The following is an 18,251-nucleotide window of genomic DNA, read 5'->3' on the forward strand; positions in this document are numbered from 1 at the left end:
TCTGCGTTGCGATAGATGACATGTACAAAATTGCGCTTTACAAAATGTATTTAAAATATTCAATTGGTGGTCAAATCATCATCATGAAGGTTCAATCAACCCATATTTACATTAAAAAACTATAGTTCAAGTATTATTTTCTATATTCTGTAATTAAATTTTTTTAATTTTAAATAAATTTGGAATTTTTATACATTTATATTTCTTTTACTGTCACCTTCTTTCTTTACCATCATGCTCTCTCTTTTCCTTACACATCATACTCTCCTTGTCCTACGCCTATAGCGCTGTCCTTTTCTCACCATGCGCGCTCTCCTTCCTCTCTATTCTTTCTCTCACCATGCGCGCTGTCCTTCCTCTCTATTCTTTCTCTCACCATGCGCCCTCTCCTTTCTCTCTATTCTTTCGCACCCATATCTCCTTTTCCTACCATCATGCTCTCCTTTTCTTATCATCATACACTCCTTGTCCTACACATACAGCACCTTCATTTTTACACCACATCCTACTATAGAACGCCTGATTATATTTATAATCAAATTAAATATACATGATAATGCCCACCCACTATGCGAAACGTTATTCTTTAGCGCAAACATCCATACTGTTGGCGTTCTGTATATGTTTTCATTTAGTAAAAATTTATATCTCATGCTTTGTCGTATACATTTGTAACCGAATATTTGAATCGTCGTATACATTTGTAATCGAATATTTGAATCGATTTCATCATACGGCAGCCACACACGGCGCTCGAGAAAGCACGTAGGGATCCCCTCCTCATTACGTTTTGCGATATTAAAAAATTGCTCACAGTACTTTGAATAGTTTAGTATCGCATAAACTACAACGCCTTCGATAGTGCCATGAATTCTGTAGTGCAATTTTTACAAAATCGTGAAATTGGTTTACCAAAGACTTATACAAGATCGCTAAAACTGTTTTTCAAGATTCGTGACGAAATAGATTTTTTATGTGGTCAAGGAAAATACCGATATAGAACTTATGCAATTTGAATATCCTGATGTTCCGGAAATAAAGCATCTTCGAAAAGTGAGACTGCTACTGATAAAAAGATTAAGAAGAAAAGAATTTTTAGAAGAAAGAAGAAAGCGACTTGTACATAACTCATTTAATACACACACATGTGTTGAAAAAAACTGAAAAGGCTCAAAGGATCTTTTGTCTATCGACCTCGCTGCGTAATTTAAGCCTAGATGCTGCTATACATCCCCTACTTTTTTTTCTCCAGACGTTGTCTAACTTCGTTGGAGCTGGCTAACGTGTCTGACTGTGGTGCAGTGAGCGTATTTTGTTAAAAAACAAAAAAAATGTCGCAAGTAGTCGCGTTCATGCAGGCGATGTTCGAGACGGCTTTCGCAACCATCGTGTTCCTGAGGGGATTGCTTGCCGGTACACTCGCCGCCGGTTACTTCGGCGAGCGCAAGATTTGGCCCGCGCCCTGTTCCAGGCGTTTATAAACATTTTATTCGGAGATGTGAGTAGTTTTTATTATTATTATTTTATACGCTTTTTTATTTATAATATATTTATAATTTGAAAATATATACGGCTCCAATATTTACAAACATGATAAGATATACTCGGCAATGAGAGCCCATACGCGGATGTTGATGCGTAAAGAAACTGCGTAAGGAAATTAATTCTTTTCACGAAAGAATTTTTAATTAGTGCACAGAGCACATATTTAGATTCTCATTTTTGAGAATTCTAAAAACCCCTCTATACCCTCCTAAAGAGATGTAGACGAGAAAAAATATCGGGGCGAAGTCGCTGAATCGGGAATTGAACCCGAGTCTTTCGCTTGCCGGGCGACTGCTCTTACCACTGAGCTATTCAGCCCCACACCGATACTTCTCTCGTCTATTTGTCTAATTGACTGAATAGCTCAGTAGTAAGAGCAGTCGCCCGGCAAGCGAAAGACTCGGGTTCAATTCCCGATTCAGCGACTTTGGCCCGGTTTTTTTTTCTCGTCTACATCTCTTTAGGGGGGTATAGAGGGGTTTTTAGAATTCTCAAAAATGAGAATCTAAATATGTGCTCTGTGCACTAATTAAAAATTCTTTCGTGAAAAGAATTAATTTCTTTACGCAGTTCCTTTACGCAGTTTCTTTACGCATCGACTAATTAAAAATTCTTTCGTGAAAAGAATTAATTTCTTTACGCAGTTTCTTTACGCATCAACATCCGCGCATGGGCTCTCATTGCCGAATATATCTTATCATAATATATTTATATTTATTAATTTTTCATAGATTTTCTGGATAAATAAGTATCCGATCCCTGGATATATTAACATCGCGCACAAGAATAGGAGACGCTGGATGCGGGAGAGAGAGAAAGCGCGCGCCGAGTGTGACGATTTGTGGTGTGAGAGTCCCAGAAGCCGAAATTACGACGCATACTTTCTGTGTGCGTACGTGGATATATTCGGCCTCCGCAGGCTATTCGGAGAGGAGCCCCTCGTAATGTAAGTATGCGCAAATTTTAAATATTTTTAAAGTACTAATAAAAATGTTTATTTCTGTTACAAACGCAGCTATGACGAGTTCCTATGGCGCCCCAACAGATTTTTAGTTTTTTAAAATTTTTATATCTTTTATATTTTTATATCTTTATATCTTTTATCTTTTTAAATTTTTAATTTTAAAACACACACACACATTTTATATATATATACACATACACACTTTTTAAATAAAAATTTATGTTAAATTTATATATATTTATTACTTATTTCCACCTTCATCTTCTATCCCATCCTTCTTCCTCTGTATTAGATAAAATTAGATAATAAGATATATAATAAGATAACATTTAACATTATAAAAAAAACTTAACATACAAAAATTATCTTTTTTCTCGCGTACGCCTTAGCCTCCGCTATCCTCCTTCCTCTCTATTCTTTCTCTCGCTCCCCCATAACACGCTCTCTTTCTCGCTATCCTCCTTCCTCTCTATTCTTTCTCTCGCACCCCATAACACGCTCTCCTTCTCGCTATCTTCCATTCTCTCTATTTTTTCTCTCGCACCCCATAACACGCTATCCTTCTCGCTCTCTTCCTTCCTCTCTATTCTTTCTCTCGCACCCCATAACACGCTCTCCTTCTCGCTATCCTCCTTTCTCTCTATTCTTTCTCTCGCACCCCATAACACGCTATCCTTCTCGCTCTCTTCCTTCCTTTTTATTCTTTCTCTCGCACCCATATCTCCTTTTCCTACTATCAAGCTCTCCTTTTCCCATCATCATGCACTCCTTGTCATACACATACAGCGCCTTCCTTCTCACACCACGTCATACTCTCCTTGTCCTACACTATATAGAATGCCTAAAGCACCGTCTCCCTCTAACGCCTATAGCACCTTTTCCCTCTACCGCGTTGCGAACGCCTATAGCACCGTCTCCCTCTACCACGTTGCGAACGCCTATAGCACCTTCTCCCTCTACCGCGTTGCGAACGCCTATAACACCGTCTCCCTCTACCGCGTTGCGAACGCCTATAGCACCGTCTCTCTCTACCGCGTTGCGAACGCCTATCGCGTCGTTACTATGGGAATATTAAAAATTTATTAATATTAATCTAATTATTTATTGCAAATATACATTATGGATAAATAATGGGGTGAATATTTTATCTATAACAGTTGACATTCCTCTCTCTCACCATCAGACCTCCGCAATCAGTCGGAGAGGACACTCCCTCCACCTGCGGAGGCATATGTACCCCTCCTTCCCTCTCAATCTGGGGGACGTTTAGGTACCTCCCCCTTCTCCCTCAATCTGGGTGGACATTTGGTACCTCCCCTCCCTCGGACATATCAGTACTGTGAGGTAAGGTAATCAGTTCCTTCGCTTACCTCAACCCCCTCAGATCCCTGGATTAGAACTCTCTATATATATCTACTTACACATTATTACTTACAATATTAAGAAAGAATGACAAAACTATTAATAAAAGAATTTATTTAGATAAGATTTTAGACGTTATTGTGTTACTTTATAATTGCATTGTATTTCGCTTTTTCTTATGGCCGTCTTTAAAATATACGTAAAATAAAATTTATTTTTAATTTTTGTTTTCAAAATTAGTTTTTTTTTCTATTTTTATACGTGCACATATTAACATTTCTTTTGTTTTACTTTTGTTTTTTTTTCTTTTCCTTTTACATCTTTTAAAAATTTTCTTTATTTTCATAATAATTTATGCAATGCTTTGTACAACTTTTTTTAATGCTCAATATTTTATTTATACCATACATAGTTTCATAATGCATTACATTAGAAAGTTATATTTTATTTCTCGTTTTTTAAGAAGATATTTTAATTTCTTACTTATAAAACTACACAACCGTAACATAATAAAGTAATTTAGTAAAAGTTAAAATAAAATAATATATATAGAAATAAAAGTATATAAATATAAGAATAATATATGTGCATAATGTTATGATATATATAATAATTGATAATATAGTAAATGATGTTTAATATAATAAGACATGTATGTGTATAATATTAAAACATAAAAAATAATAATATAAAATAAAAACTTTTTATAAAATTTACATAATGAAATTTATAAATCTTTACCTTACGTATAATTAACGATATTGTTACTTTAAAGATTTATAAATATAAATAATTTTGCAGTATTGGCTTACTACAGATGACTTGCGTGTATCACTAAGTCACCTTGTTCCGAAAACATATTGTAGTTTTAATTGATTTTCCTTATCACCACTTTGACGATTTTTCTTTATACTAATAAAATTGTTTACATGTTGTTTGTGTATTAATTTGATATTATATTGCAAATAACAAATAATTATTATATGTGTTGTATTTTAATAAAGCACATGTTTCAAGTGTCTTTTTAGATTATTTAAATAAATAAAATTTTTGCAAAAATAAGTAATAAAAGTTAATAGTTTTACTCTTATAGTAATCGCATACTTTGAGGACCATTATATATAATAAACGAATACTTCGGGGACAGTTCCTAAATTATACAATTCACATATATGTGTATATACATATATGTATGTACAGGATGTCCGGTAATCGCCTCAACAATTAAGGACAGATTCTCTGACCGATTTAGAGATGATTGCTTTTTAGCAAAAATCTTGAAACATTAATTAAGATTAAACGTCTAATTTTTTTTCAACATATAGATAAAATGTATAATTCATTATATGTATAACTCTTTCCAAATGTAATTAACGAATACTTCGAGAAAAGATTCTGACTACATAATTCACATATACGATAGAAATATTTGCATTGTCTCCAAAACATGCGTTAAAATTTAAAGTCTCTTTTATATGTAGTAACCGCATACTTTGAGGACTATTATATATAATAAACGAATATTTCGGGGACAGTTCTTAAATTATGCAATTTACATATATGTATATAGTATACATATATGTATGTACAGGATGTCCGATAATCGTCTCAACAATTAAGGATAGATTCTCTGACCGATTTAGAGATGATTTTTCCTTAGCAAAAATCTTGAAACATTAATAATTTTCAACAAGTTATAAGATAGAATATGTACAGGGTGTTTTATTTTAATCGCCCCAGGCAAACATCTCGAAAAATAGGAAATTATGAAAAAATGTTTCGGACAAAAGTTGTATGGTTCTGAGGAGGCCATAAGATAGTAACATTGGTTTGACCTTGAACAGTCACTTGAAGGTCACATAAAGGTCACCTTACATTTTTTAAATGAAGCAACCTATATATTATTGCATATTCTTGTAGCTTATCTCGAGAGCTTTCCAAAACACTTATGATAAAGTATTTTTTATTAAGTATTTTTTGAGTTATGAGACTTGAAAGTTGTAGTATTTTGATATAAAATACAAAATATTTCGTAAAATATTTATTTCTCGATAATCTTATCTTAATACTTTTATGTGCAGAATAATGTTAAGAATCAATTAGTGTAAAAAAAACACACAGTTGTTTTAAATAAAAAATATGTAATTGCTCGTTGCAAATTTATATTTTTTATTTAAGACAACTGTGTTTTCTTTACACTAATTGATTTTTCTCATTATTCTGCACACAAAAGTATTAGATGAAATTATCGAAAAATGAATATTTTACGAGATATTTTGTATTTTATATCAAAAGACTATAACTTTCAAGTCTCATAACTCGAAAAATATTTAATGAAAAATACTTTATCATAAGTGTTTTGAAAAGCTCTCGAGATAAGCTACAAGAATATGCAATAATATATAGGGTGTTCCATTTAAGAAATTTAAGGTGACCTTTATGTGATTTTCAAATGACCGTTCAAGATCAAACCAATGATACTATCTTATGGCCCCCTTGAAACCATACAACTTTTGTCTGAAACATTTTTTCATAATTTTTATATTTTTCGAGATATTTGCTTGGGGCAATTAAAATGAAACACCCTGCACATATATATATATATGTATATATATATATATATATATATATATGCAGGGTGTTTCATTTTAATTGCTCCAAGCAAATATATATATATATATATATAGTCTGGTAATAATCGCCAATAACTAAAAACGAATTCTCTGGCTAATTTGGAGACGATTTGTCCTCAGCGAAAATGTCATCACTTTTTGCAAAATTCCAATTTTTGTTATTACATAATTTGTAATTAATCCTCGATTTCAACTTTTACTAAAATAAACTCCATCTGAAATTAAATAAAAAATATAATTATGTTAGTTTTTTAATTCCACAGAATCTAGTTTACGAAAAACTCCTTTTATTCTATCTTATAACTTGTTGAAAATTATTAATTAATGTTTCAAGATTTTTGCTAAGGAAAAATAATCTCTAAATTGGTCAGAGAATCTGTTCTTAATTGTTGAGACGATTATCGGACACCCTGTACATACATATTTGTATACTATATACATATATGTAAATTGCATAATTTAAGAACTGTCCCCGAAATATTCGTTTATTATATATAATAGTCCTCAAAGTATGTGGTTACTATAAGAGAAACTTTAAATTTTAACGCATGTTTTGGAGACAATGCAAATATTTCTATCGTATATGTGAATTATGTAGTCAGAATCTTTTCTCGAAGTATTCGTTAAATACATTTGGAAAGAGTTATACATATAATGAATTATACATTTTATCTATATGTTGAAAAAAAATTAGACGTTTAATCTAACTAAAGCAAGTTTTTTACTTTCTATTAAAATTTTTAAGGAAACAATATGGAGTAAAGGCTATTAACTTTTATTACTTATTCTTGCAAAAATTTTATTTATTTAAATAAAAGACACTTGAAACATGTTCTTTATTAAAACTATGTATATATATATATATATATATATATATATATATATATATATATATATATATACATAGTCCGGTAATAATCGCCAACAACTAAAACGAATTCTCTGGTTAATTTGGAGACGACTTTTCCTCAGCAAAAATGTCATAAAAAATGTCATCACTTTCTACAAGATTCCAATTTTTGTTATTACATAATTTGTAACTAAGCCTCGATTTCAACTTTTATTAAAATAAACTCTATCTGAAATTAAATAAAGAATATAATTATGTTAGCTTTTTAATTCCACAAAATCTAGTTTACGAAAAACTCCTTTTATTCTATCTTATAACTTGTTGAAAATTATTAATGTTTTAAGATTTTTGTTAAGGAGAAATCATCTTTTAATCGGTCAGAGAATCTGCCCTTAATTGTTGAGGCGATTACCGGACATCCTGTACGTACATATATGTATATATACATATATGTGAATTGTATATTTAATTGTATATTTTAAGAACTGTCCCCTAAATATTCGTTTATTATATACATATAATAGTCCTCAAAGTATGCGGTTACTATAAGAAAGACTTTAAGTTTTAACGCATGTTTTGGAGACAATGCAAATATTTCTATCTATAATATGTGAATTATATAGTCAGAATCTTCTCTCTCTCTCTCTCTCTCTCTCTATATATATATATATATATATATATATATATATATATATATAGGTAACCACGAGGCAATGGCGCCTATTTACGCCGCGCGCGCTTAGCGACCGTCCTTAGGGCCGTCCTTCTCGCAATCTTTCCTGCGGCGGACTGATACTCGCGCCGGATCTGCCGATCTTCGTAAATTAATTTCTCAATAATTATTCCGAAAATCGCAAAATGGTACAGGACTTTTCTGTTCAGTTTAATGCGCTCTACCTGCTCACGAACGTTGATTCAATCTTTATGAGACACCCTGTATGTATGTATATATATATATATAATATATATATCTACATTTTATATATGTATATATATACATATATACATACATATATTGTTAAAAAAAATAAAGTTAATAAAGAAATAAAAATTAAATAAAAAAATAAAAAATTCTTTTGATTGCTGCGTGTATTGTTATGTACCGCAACTTTCCCACGTAAATATTTCACGAATAGATATCTTGTTAAGAGACAGCAGTTTTTCACGCTAGATGTGCATAAGCCACAGGACACTCTTAATATCTCTTCGCGAGATATCTCTTTTGGTTAAACGCATCACTTCGAGATGCCACACGACTTTATCTGCATGTGGGGATCTCCGAGAATGAAGGTCCAGCGATATAAAAGTAGTCAGTTCTAAGTCGTCTCTCTCTGAGAAAACACCTTCGACTTGTAGCATTGCGCCAAATAAAGTCTTGTAACTAGATAACTGTACCTTTTTATTCATTACGTCGCGTTCAGCACGTAACAATTGGTGGCAGCGGTACTTAGTTATCCAGAAGACAAATTGTTACCATTTTTACTTCGTTATTTACGTAAAGTACGAAGTCGAAATAAAGCATGAAAGAAGAATACGAGCGGAGAAGTCTGAATTCGAGAAAACCTTACAAGCCGTACAGCGCAACATTGAGGTAGAAGACCGAAGACTAACGCTAACTGTTCCTGTTTAACAAGTGCAGTAATAGGTGCAATAATTTCGTGGTCTACCCACCGATAAAATCTTGGCAAATCACTGCTCAATATACAAGGTAAAAGGTCAGGCAGATGCTGCGGAAATACAACGAGCGAAGAAGAAGGCGAAGCATCCCGGAACCTTTCCGAGAGAACGACAACAACGAAACTCCGTGGACGGCCGACACGTAAAAAGACTACTTCATCGGACTTCGAGTCAACAGCATCTTGGAGCAGCATCAAACATTCCCCAGCTCCCAGCAATAATGTTATACGCCGTATTACTGTAAGCTAATGAACTACAAAAAATCCTAAAACACATTCTAATACAGATAGTTCTGAAGAAGGTAGTTTAGAAAATAGTAGTTTAAGAAACAGCAGATTAGAATTTAAATTTACATTAAAGTAAAATCGATAATCATGAACGATCAAGCGGCAGATATTACGCAAAACCAAGACGAGACGAGCCACAGTCGTAGATCCTCTGTTTCGTCAAATAATAGTTATTTTTCTGTTCGGAATAGTTTAACACTTTCATCAGTTTTTAACGGCAAAAATATTCCAACACATCAATTTATGTCCGACTGTAAAGGAATTCTCGAAATAGTCGAACCGGTCGAAAGAACCTTCTTTTTCAGAGTAATCCTCCAAACAAAATTAACAGGCGAAGCCGCACTAGTTAGATCCTTATATACGATCACGAATCTCGACGAATTATGTAGCGCGTTGGAAAAAGAATTCAGCAATAGCAAAACTTTTGATCATTAGGAACTCGAAATAAATAATCTCAGGCAAAATAGAGATGAATCCATTGAAAATTATATTACCAAAGTAAGAAAATTAAATTCTGAAATGATTATTGCAATTTCTAATTATCCTGATCCAACAGCAAGAACAGGATTAAGAGTTTTTGCCACTAATAAATTAATAGATAACTTTTTGGGCGGATTACACAAATATATCAGACAACATCTCTTAGCACAGAAATTTAATACATTAGAAGAAGCAATAGAAAGTGCAGTTAGATTCATATGAAAATCACAATATCACGCAGAAAGATTTAAAGTTAATAAATCTAATGTTCAAACTATAACTTGTAATTATTGTAAAAAAATCGGGCATTCTGAAAATGAATGCAGGAGTAAAAATTTTCCATACACAGAATCAAAACGGAAATTCAAATCCAAATTTTCAATATAATTATAATAGACGTGAATTTAATCCTGTGCAAAATTTCGACAATAATTCTGGAAATAGATTTAATGTACAAACCAATAGACACCAAATAAATAACGGGCAAAATAACGATAATCGGTATAGATCAGGTAATTCAAATAATTATCGCCATAATAATAGTAATACTCAACCTAACAATAATTTAAACTATCAAGGCCAAGCGACAGGCGTGCAACGCCAGGGCCAATCATCGAGCCGTGCAAATTCGATCCACCTGATCGAAACAGAGCTGGAACATACACAATCCGAACAAATTCCCGAAATGTCATCTCAATCCCTTTCAGCGAGCTCAGAAATCCAACGGACAAATTCTTATTAGATACGGGTGCTAACATAAATATTATTAAAGCGAATGCCTTGCTCCGAGACACATTAGTATATCAAGATAGAAAAGTCGAAATACAAAGCATAACGGAAGAAAAACAGCAAACTCTCGGAACTGTATATCTAAATTCAGAAAACGGCAATCATGAATTTCACGTAGTACCGAGTAAATTTCCATTAAGAGAACAAGGAATTATCGGATCAACCTTTTTACGTCTCGAAAATGCAAAAATAGATTTTGAAAAACAAACGGTTACTATACAAAATAATAAAGTATATTTATTACAATATAGTAATATGTCAACATTACCGCCTAGAACCATATGCCCATGTATAATTAAAGCTAAACAAAATAATATTAATGACGGATTAATAAATCGACAAGAAATATCAAACGGCGTATTTCTTATAGATAGCATCGTAAAAGTAATTAACGGTAATATACATACATATGTAATTAATACGACAGAAAAAGAATTGAATATCAAGACACCCATAATCGACGTAGAGCCAGTGTTAATCAACACGAGCTCGAGGGACAGCCCTGCGTGCGTAATTAATTCGGTGATCTCAAATAATCTAACAGATAGATTAAGACTATTGAAGGAAATCTAAGATTAAATCACTTAAATGAAGAAGAACAACTTTCTATATTACCTATGATAGAAAATTATAACGACATATTTCATTTACCGGGGACAAATTAAAAGGAACAAATCGAATCACACATTCTATCCCTACTACGGATAACGCTCCTATAGCCGTTAAACAATATAGATACCCACCTATCCACAAAGAGGAGATTAAACAACAAATTAACAAATTACTTGAACAAGATATTATTCAACCATCTCTTTCATTATTTAATTCACTATTGGGTGGTACCAAAGAAAGCGGATGTCAATGGTAACAAAAGATGGAGATTAGTGATAGATTTTTGTAAATTAAATGATAAAACTATTGGCGATGCTTATCTCTTGCCTAATATAACAGACATTTTAGATCAATTGGGAAAAGCCAGATATTTTTCGTGTTTCGATCTAGCGTCGGGTTTTCATCAAATTCCGATGAGTCCACAAGATTCAATAAAAACAGCTTTTAGCACACCTAACGGTCATAATGAATATAAAAAGATGCCCTTCGGATTAAAAAATGCCCTTGCAACATTCCAACGTTTAATAGATAATGTTTTAGCAGGTTTACAAGGAAATGTTTGTTTTGTTTATTTAGACGATATTGTCATTTATGCGGAATCTTTAGAAGAACATAAACAAAAATTCAATCAGCTTTTTGAACGATTTAGAGAAGCTGGTCTTAGCTTGCAACCAGATAAATGCGAATTTTTCAAAAAAGAATTGATTTATTTAGGCCATATAATTTCAGACAAAGGAGTAAAACTTAATCCAAAAAAAGTGCAAGCAGTAAAACAATATTCCGTTCCAAGAAATCATAAAAAACTTAGACAATTCTTAAGCCTCGTTGGTTATTATCGACGTTTTATCAAAAATTTTAGTTCGCTTACTCATCCATTTTCATCACTTCTTAGGAAAAATATACCGTTTAAATGGGAAATGCGACAGCAAATAAATTTTGAAAAAATTAAACAATTATTATCAAGTGAGCCTATTTTGCAATATCCAGATCTTAATAAAGAATTAATATTAACTACGAATGCTAGCGATGAAGGAATCGGTGCAATTTTATCACAAGGAAAGATAGGAAATGATCTTCCAACCGCCTATGCTTCTAGAACGCTCAATAAAGCAGAACGTAATTACGACACTACGGAAAAAGAACTCTTAGCCATCGTATGGGCAACAAAGCATTTTCGACCATACTTATATGGTAAAAGATTTAAAATAATTACTGACCATAAACCATTAGTTTGGCTTTTTAATGTTAAAGATCCGTCATCTCGTTTAATGCGTTGGCGATTAAAACTGAAAGAATACGATTATGAAGGTCTATATAAAGAACGAAATACTAATGCAGATGCTCTTTCTAGAATACCTCAAATATCAGTTTTACAAGCTAAAGCTTCGAGCAGTAATAAAAATCCTACTTATAGTTTATTCTTACAACACGCATTAAATGATTCACTATGGAAAACAGATAATGTCACCCCACAAACTTCGGGTAAAATAAAAGGATTATTAGTAACGGAAGCAATCCCTTCTCCTAAAATAAAAATTACGTTGTCTAAAACCAATGATAATAAAGCCGAGGACTTAACACTTACATCAGGAAACATCGATATAATAAAAAAGAAACATTTAATCGAAATAAATCTAATTACGCGGGAAAATAAACAAGCATCCACAAATCATCCAGAAACTATTTTTAATTGTTTAGTCAAATTAAAAGAATATACTATAGAAAACAATCAAAAAATAATATCAATAGCATCCATAGGAGACACTACTAATAGAATAAAAATAACTCAAATGATTAAATACTTATTCAAAGACACACTAATAGAAGTATTTTTACTCGAATCTTTAACTGAAAAGATTACGGATCCACACTTGAAACAAGACACACTCAAAGAATTATACAACTCAAGAATCGGCGGCCATAAAGGTGTCACTAAAACTTTAAAACGAATACAGCAATATTATTCATGGGATGGTATAAAACAAGATGTTAAAAACTATGTAAAAGCATGTCAAAATTGCCAAAAACGAAAATTAGTCCGTGTAAAAACAAGAGCTCCTATGTTTATTACTGACACGCCACATGAAGCATTTCAAAAAGTCGCAATAGATATTGTAGGGCTCTTACCAGAAACAGAAAATGGTAATAAATATATATTAACTACACAAGATCAATTGACGAAATTCTGCACAGCGCATCCGTTACCTCACACAAACAGCACAACCATAGCTAATATAATTATTAATAAATATATCTACACCTTTGGCTCGCCAAAGGAATTATTGTTTGATCAAGGTAGTAATATCTCAGGTGAAATAATGATGGAAATTGCAAAAATTTTTAAAATGAAACAGGTTAAAACTAGCGTTTATCATCCGCAATCAAACGGATCGTTGGAACGCTCACATCACGTGTTAGCCGAATATTTAAAGCCTTATATTAATCAACAACAAAATAACTGGGATTCATCTCTAGATGCTGCGATGTTTTCATATAACACCTCGTATCATGAAAAGACAAAGATATCTCCTTACGAATTAATTTTTGGTCGTAAACCACGATTACCCTCTAAACTCAGCGAACCACGACAGGGAATTACACATAGAGAATTTCTTGCAGATTTAGTTGATAGATTATCCTATTTAAAAAAGTGCGCGGAGGAAAATCTCCAGAAAGCAAAAGAATCCGCGAAACAATATTATGATAGACGCGTGAAATTATTTATATTAGATCCGGGAGAATACGTTTATGTACTTCACGAAACAATCAGAACTGGTGTGGTATAATAAGAGAGACTATCTTTATTTTAAATAAAACGCAGTATTAAAATGTATTACAAAAGAGTACAACAGGTAATTTATCGGACTGACAAAAATCGCGACCTAATATCGAGAGTAAACGGTCTTGTTTTTGGAGCGGCTTTGTCTCGACTGACTCGTACGCAGTCTCCTTTTCTCCTTGCTCGCACGTTAGGCCTACGCGACCAATAATATTGTTACATGGTCGATCTCGTCGGAGACAACGGAAAGATTCAAATCCTTACACTCGGCCGTCCTGTTCTAGCATTCGCCCCGAATGCTCACATCCTTCTTCTTCGATAGCTATTTCAAAAATCTCTTCGTCGTCGCTACCATCAATCCATGGCTTCATGAAGTCCGCCGCCGATGATCTTTGAAGGGGTCCCTCATGCTCGCCAATTTTGCGCAACGTGTAGCGGTTATTACGCAGGACCTTCACGATCTCATATGGCCCGAGATATTTAGAAGCCAGCTTGAGTCTAGGGCTGTATTGCGTACGTCGAATAGCCACCAGGTTTCCCTCTCGATATTTAAGAGGCGCCTTTCTCCTTCTGTCGAAGTTTCTTTTATTTTCTTTCTAAATCTGAATGATGTTCTCTCTTGTTTGCAGCCTTAACTCCTCTCGATCGCTATCAAATAAAGCAATGTGTTCGCTCTCTAGCAACTCTTTAACGTCGAACTTGTCACGAGTGCGTGGATCAACTCCAAATAAGATACGGAAAGGTGTTGTCTTAACACTTCTGTGTGGCGTCATATTCAAATATGATTGAGCAATATCGAGGTGTTTATACTATTCGTCGTGTTTTGGCGCAGCTAGTTTGGTTAGTAACGATATCAATGTGCGATTTACTCGTTCGACTTGACCGTTAGATCGTGGTACTCTTGTGGTTGTTAGATAATGCTTTATGCCTTCCGATTGACAGTAATCCTTGAACTCCCGCGAAGTAAATGCTGAACCTCTATCTGACACAATTCGTCTGAGATTATCGAAAACAGCTGATTGCTTCCCTAAGCGATTAATCACTTCGGCCGCGCTCGTTGATTTGGTCGCATATAACCAAGTGAATTTGGAGAACGCATCGATGACCACTAGGATATGCACATAATTTTTCTTTGTAGACGGCAACGGACCCAGATGATCGATGTGGTACGTATCAAGCGGCACGCTTCCCTTTTCGATAGGATTCAGGAAGTATTCTTGTTTTCCTTGCTTTCGCTCCGCCAGAATGCATACGACACAATTCGCTACCACGTTCTCGATCTTGGCGCGCAAATCAGAAATCCAATAGTCGCCTTTTGTTAATATTTCCGTCTTATTGATTCCAAAATGGCCTTGTTCGTGCATATTCCTTATTATCGGCGTCTCTCTAGGAACTACCAGCCGTATATCATCGTTCACTTCTTTGTATAAGATTCCCCCTCGAATCATGTAGCCGTTCGTCTCCTCTCGCTAACTCGCCTAAAGAATTCGCCTCAAACCGTCGTCCTCTCTCTGTGCTTTTCTTAAACGCGCAATTAATCCTTCCTCGCACTCGCTCACAGTCAGACAATGTGGTAATGGATTTCGGCTCAGGGCGTCGACATGTCTCATACTCTTCCCAGGGCGATGTTCCACCGTGTACTGGAACTCCTCCAGGAGCAATGCCCATCGAGCCACTCAGACGCATAAATCCTTCTTTGCTATCGTTAAAGCAAACGACTGACAATCAGTGACAATCTTAAATGGCGTGTTCAACAAGTATATGCGGAACCGTTTGAGCGCTCTTACAATCGCTAGAACTTCCAATTCATAGCTTGTATATTTTTCTTCTATCGGGGTTGTTTTGCCGCTCACGTAGTATACTGGGTGTAACATTTGATCTTCGTTATTTTTTTGCAACAATATTGCTCCGTAGCCGTATTTTGACGCGTCGGTATGAAGCTCGGTCTCCGCACCTACGCGATACAAGCCTAGCACTGGTCGCTCACTCAACACAGTTTTTAATCGCTTAAACGCTTCGTTCTCGGCCGCACCAAACCGAAACGGCACTCCCGCTCTTAACAAATCTGATAGAGGTTGGGCCATCGTACTGTAACCTGGGACGAACTTACGAAAATATCCGCTCAAGCCCAAGAACGCTTGAATCTGGCGCACGCTCCGCGGTTCGGAAAAACACATAACCGCTCTGGTTTTCTGCTCGGATGGACGAACCGTTCCGTTTTTGATAACGTGACCTAAAAATTCTACCTTCCTCTGCAAGAAACAACATTTTTCCCAATTTATTATTAACCCGGCACGACTTGCGATATTCAAAACAATTTTAAGATTTTTCACCCCGTTACTTTCGTTGTCCGAAATCACAATCAGATCGTCCATATATATCAACATGATTTTTTCTCTGGTCAAGTCTCGAAAAACCGTGGCAACAAATCTTTGAAAAACGGAAGGAGAATTACACAACCCGAATGGCACCTGCAGAAACTCGAATTGGTCATCAGGCACGACAAACGAAGTATATTTTACACTTGCTTCGTCCATGCGAACGTGAAAAAAACCGTTGTGCAAATCGAGCATGCTGAAAATCTTTGCGCCCTGCAACCGATCCAGTTAATCTTCTATTAAAGGAAGAGGATATCGGTTCTTTACGATTTTGTTATTTAACAGTCTATAATCAACGCACAATCTATACGAGTCGTTTTTTTTACGAGAACAATAGGGCTCGCGAACTCAGAAGCCGAAGGTTTCACAATACCTCGCCCTTCCCATTCCTCGATCTGCACATTTACAATGTCTCTCTCTGCCTGGGACAACTGTCTTGCTTTTTGATATGTCGGTTCATCGTCTTTTAAGACTAACGTCATTTTAACATCAAATTCCCGCGATTTATTCGGTTTATAATTTTCAATCAGATTCGCTATCTTTCGTCTATGGTTTGCATCTTGTACATACGCAATATCTATTTCAGTCGCACATTGTATTGCATCTATCGCTACAATTTCCGGTCGCTCTTCACAGTCGGTCGTCTGTTCGCATATCGGTTTTATGGAGATTACGCCTCGCCTCGCATTGATCTCTACCGAATCTAGAAAATCGGCGCCAATTAACAAATTATATTGCACTACCGCGTCGGGAACAACGTGCACACATATTGCATACAGATTTCCGTCTATTACTACCCGCGTCTCGAAACATCCCAACGTCGTCACACAATAATCCCTGAATCCGCGAAATTCTATTCCGGATGCTCGCAATCCGGGTGATCCGCACAATGCGTATTCATTCGCACGCATCATAGAGATATCACTACCGGTATCTATCAGTGCCGTGATAGCCCGATTGCCGATGGTTACTTCTTTTATATATTTTTTACTAGCCGTACGTGAGATAGACGCAACCGTTGTTTTTATGACTCAATATTTTTTTTTGGACATTTTGATGCGATGTGTCCATACCCGCGGCTCTCAAAACATTTAACACCCTTACGGGGCAGTTCGCACTTATGTGTTCACGCGCACCGCAATTAAAACAGCGTCTGTCACGGGCGTTTCTTTCCTTGTCGTCGCTCCTTATTGCTCCATTACATCGTCAAGACTGCTCATTCCTTACTCCTCCACCGTTTCGTTTGTCCCGTCGGTCACAGTTCGGCACGTTGCGGTCACGCAAGCTCACTTTTTCAAACACATTCAAAAGCGCATCGGTCGTCGTAAACCCCTGTAGGCGCGCTTGATCGCGCAATGCCACGTCCGGGATACCGTCTACGATCTGTTCGACCAGTTCGTTTTGGTCGACTGGGACATGATTGCCTATAATTACCTTCTCATGAACATATTCATGAAAGCTTTCATTTTTTTTCCACACACGATTCTCGAATTTTTTCCGTAGCGTACCTTTGCTCTCCCGGCGTAGGAACATCGCTCTCAGTTTGTCGAGGAGTTCTTCAACTAGCATATTTAGATATTTCGATTTGGAATGGAACCATTCCAATGCTTTCTTTTTCAGTTTTATACCAATCAGAACCTTGACGTGATCGTCTCCTAGTTAATATGTTGTTTTGAGGAACCGTAACTGTTTTTCTCATGTGTTAAAATTGCCGCTGACGCCGTCGCACTCGCTCAGAAGATCTGCTATCGTCGTCAGATTCATGCGTGTTTGCAATCGTGGCACCTCAGCTATCTCATCTCTTCGGTCATTGCCGAGGACTGCCATCCTCGCTCCGCTGCCGCGATTCGCAAAATCCTCCCGCCGCGTCCCACGCAGCATCGCAATTTCACGAC

General features: G+C 35.3%; 1 non-coding gene across 1 annotated transcript; it reads right to left on the reverse strand.

The window, feature by feature from the left end:
* Positions 1-1,791: 1,791 nt before the first annotated feature.
* Positions 1,792-1,863, reverse strand: Trnaa-ggc (transfer RNA alanine (anticodon GGC)). Its single transcript has one exon. It is a non-coding gene; the product is annotated as a tRNA-Ala (tRNA).
* Between the last annotated feature and the right edge of the window lie 16,388 nt (positions 1,864-18,251).

The sequence above is a fragment of the Anoplolepis gracilipes genome, chromosome 13 (genome assembly GCF_047496725.1).
Source record: "Anoplolepis gracilipes chromosome 13, ASM4749672v1, whole genome shotgun sequence".
Classification (NCBI taxonomy): domain Eukaryota; kingdom Metazoa; phylum Arthropoda; class Insecta; order Hymenoptera; family Formicidae; genus Anoplolepis; species Anoplolepis gracilipes.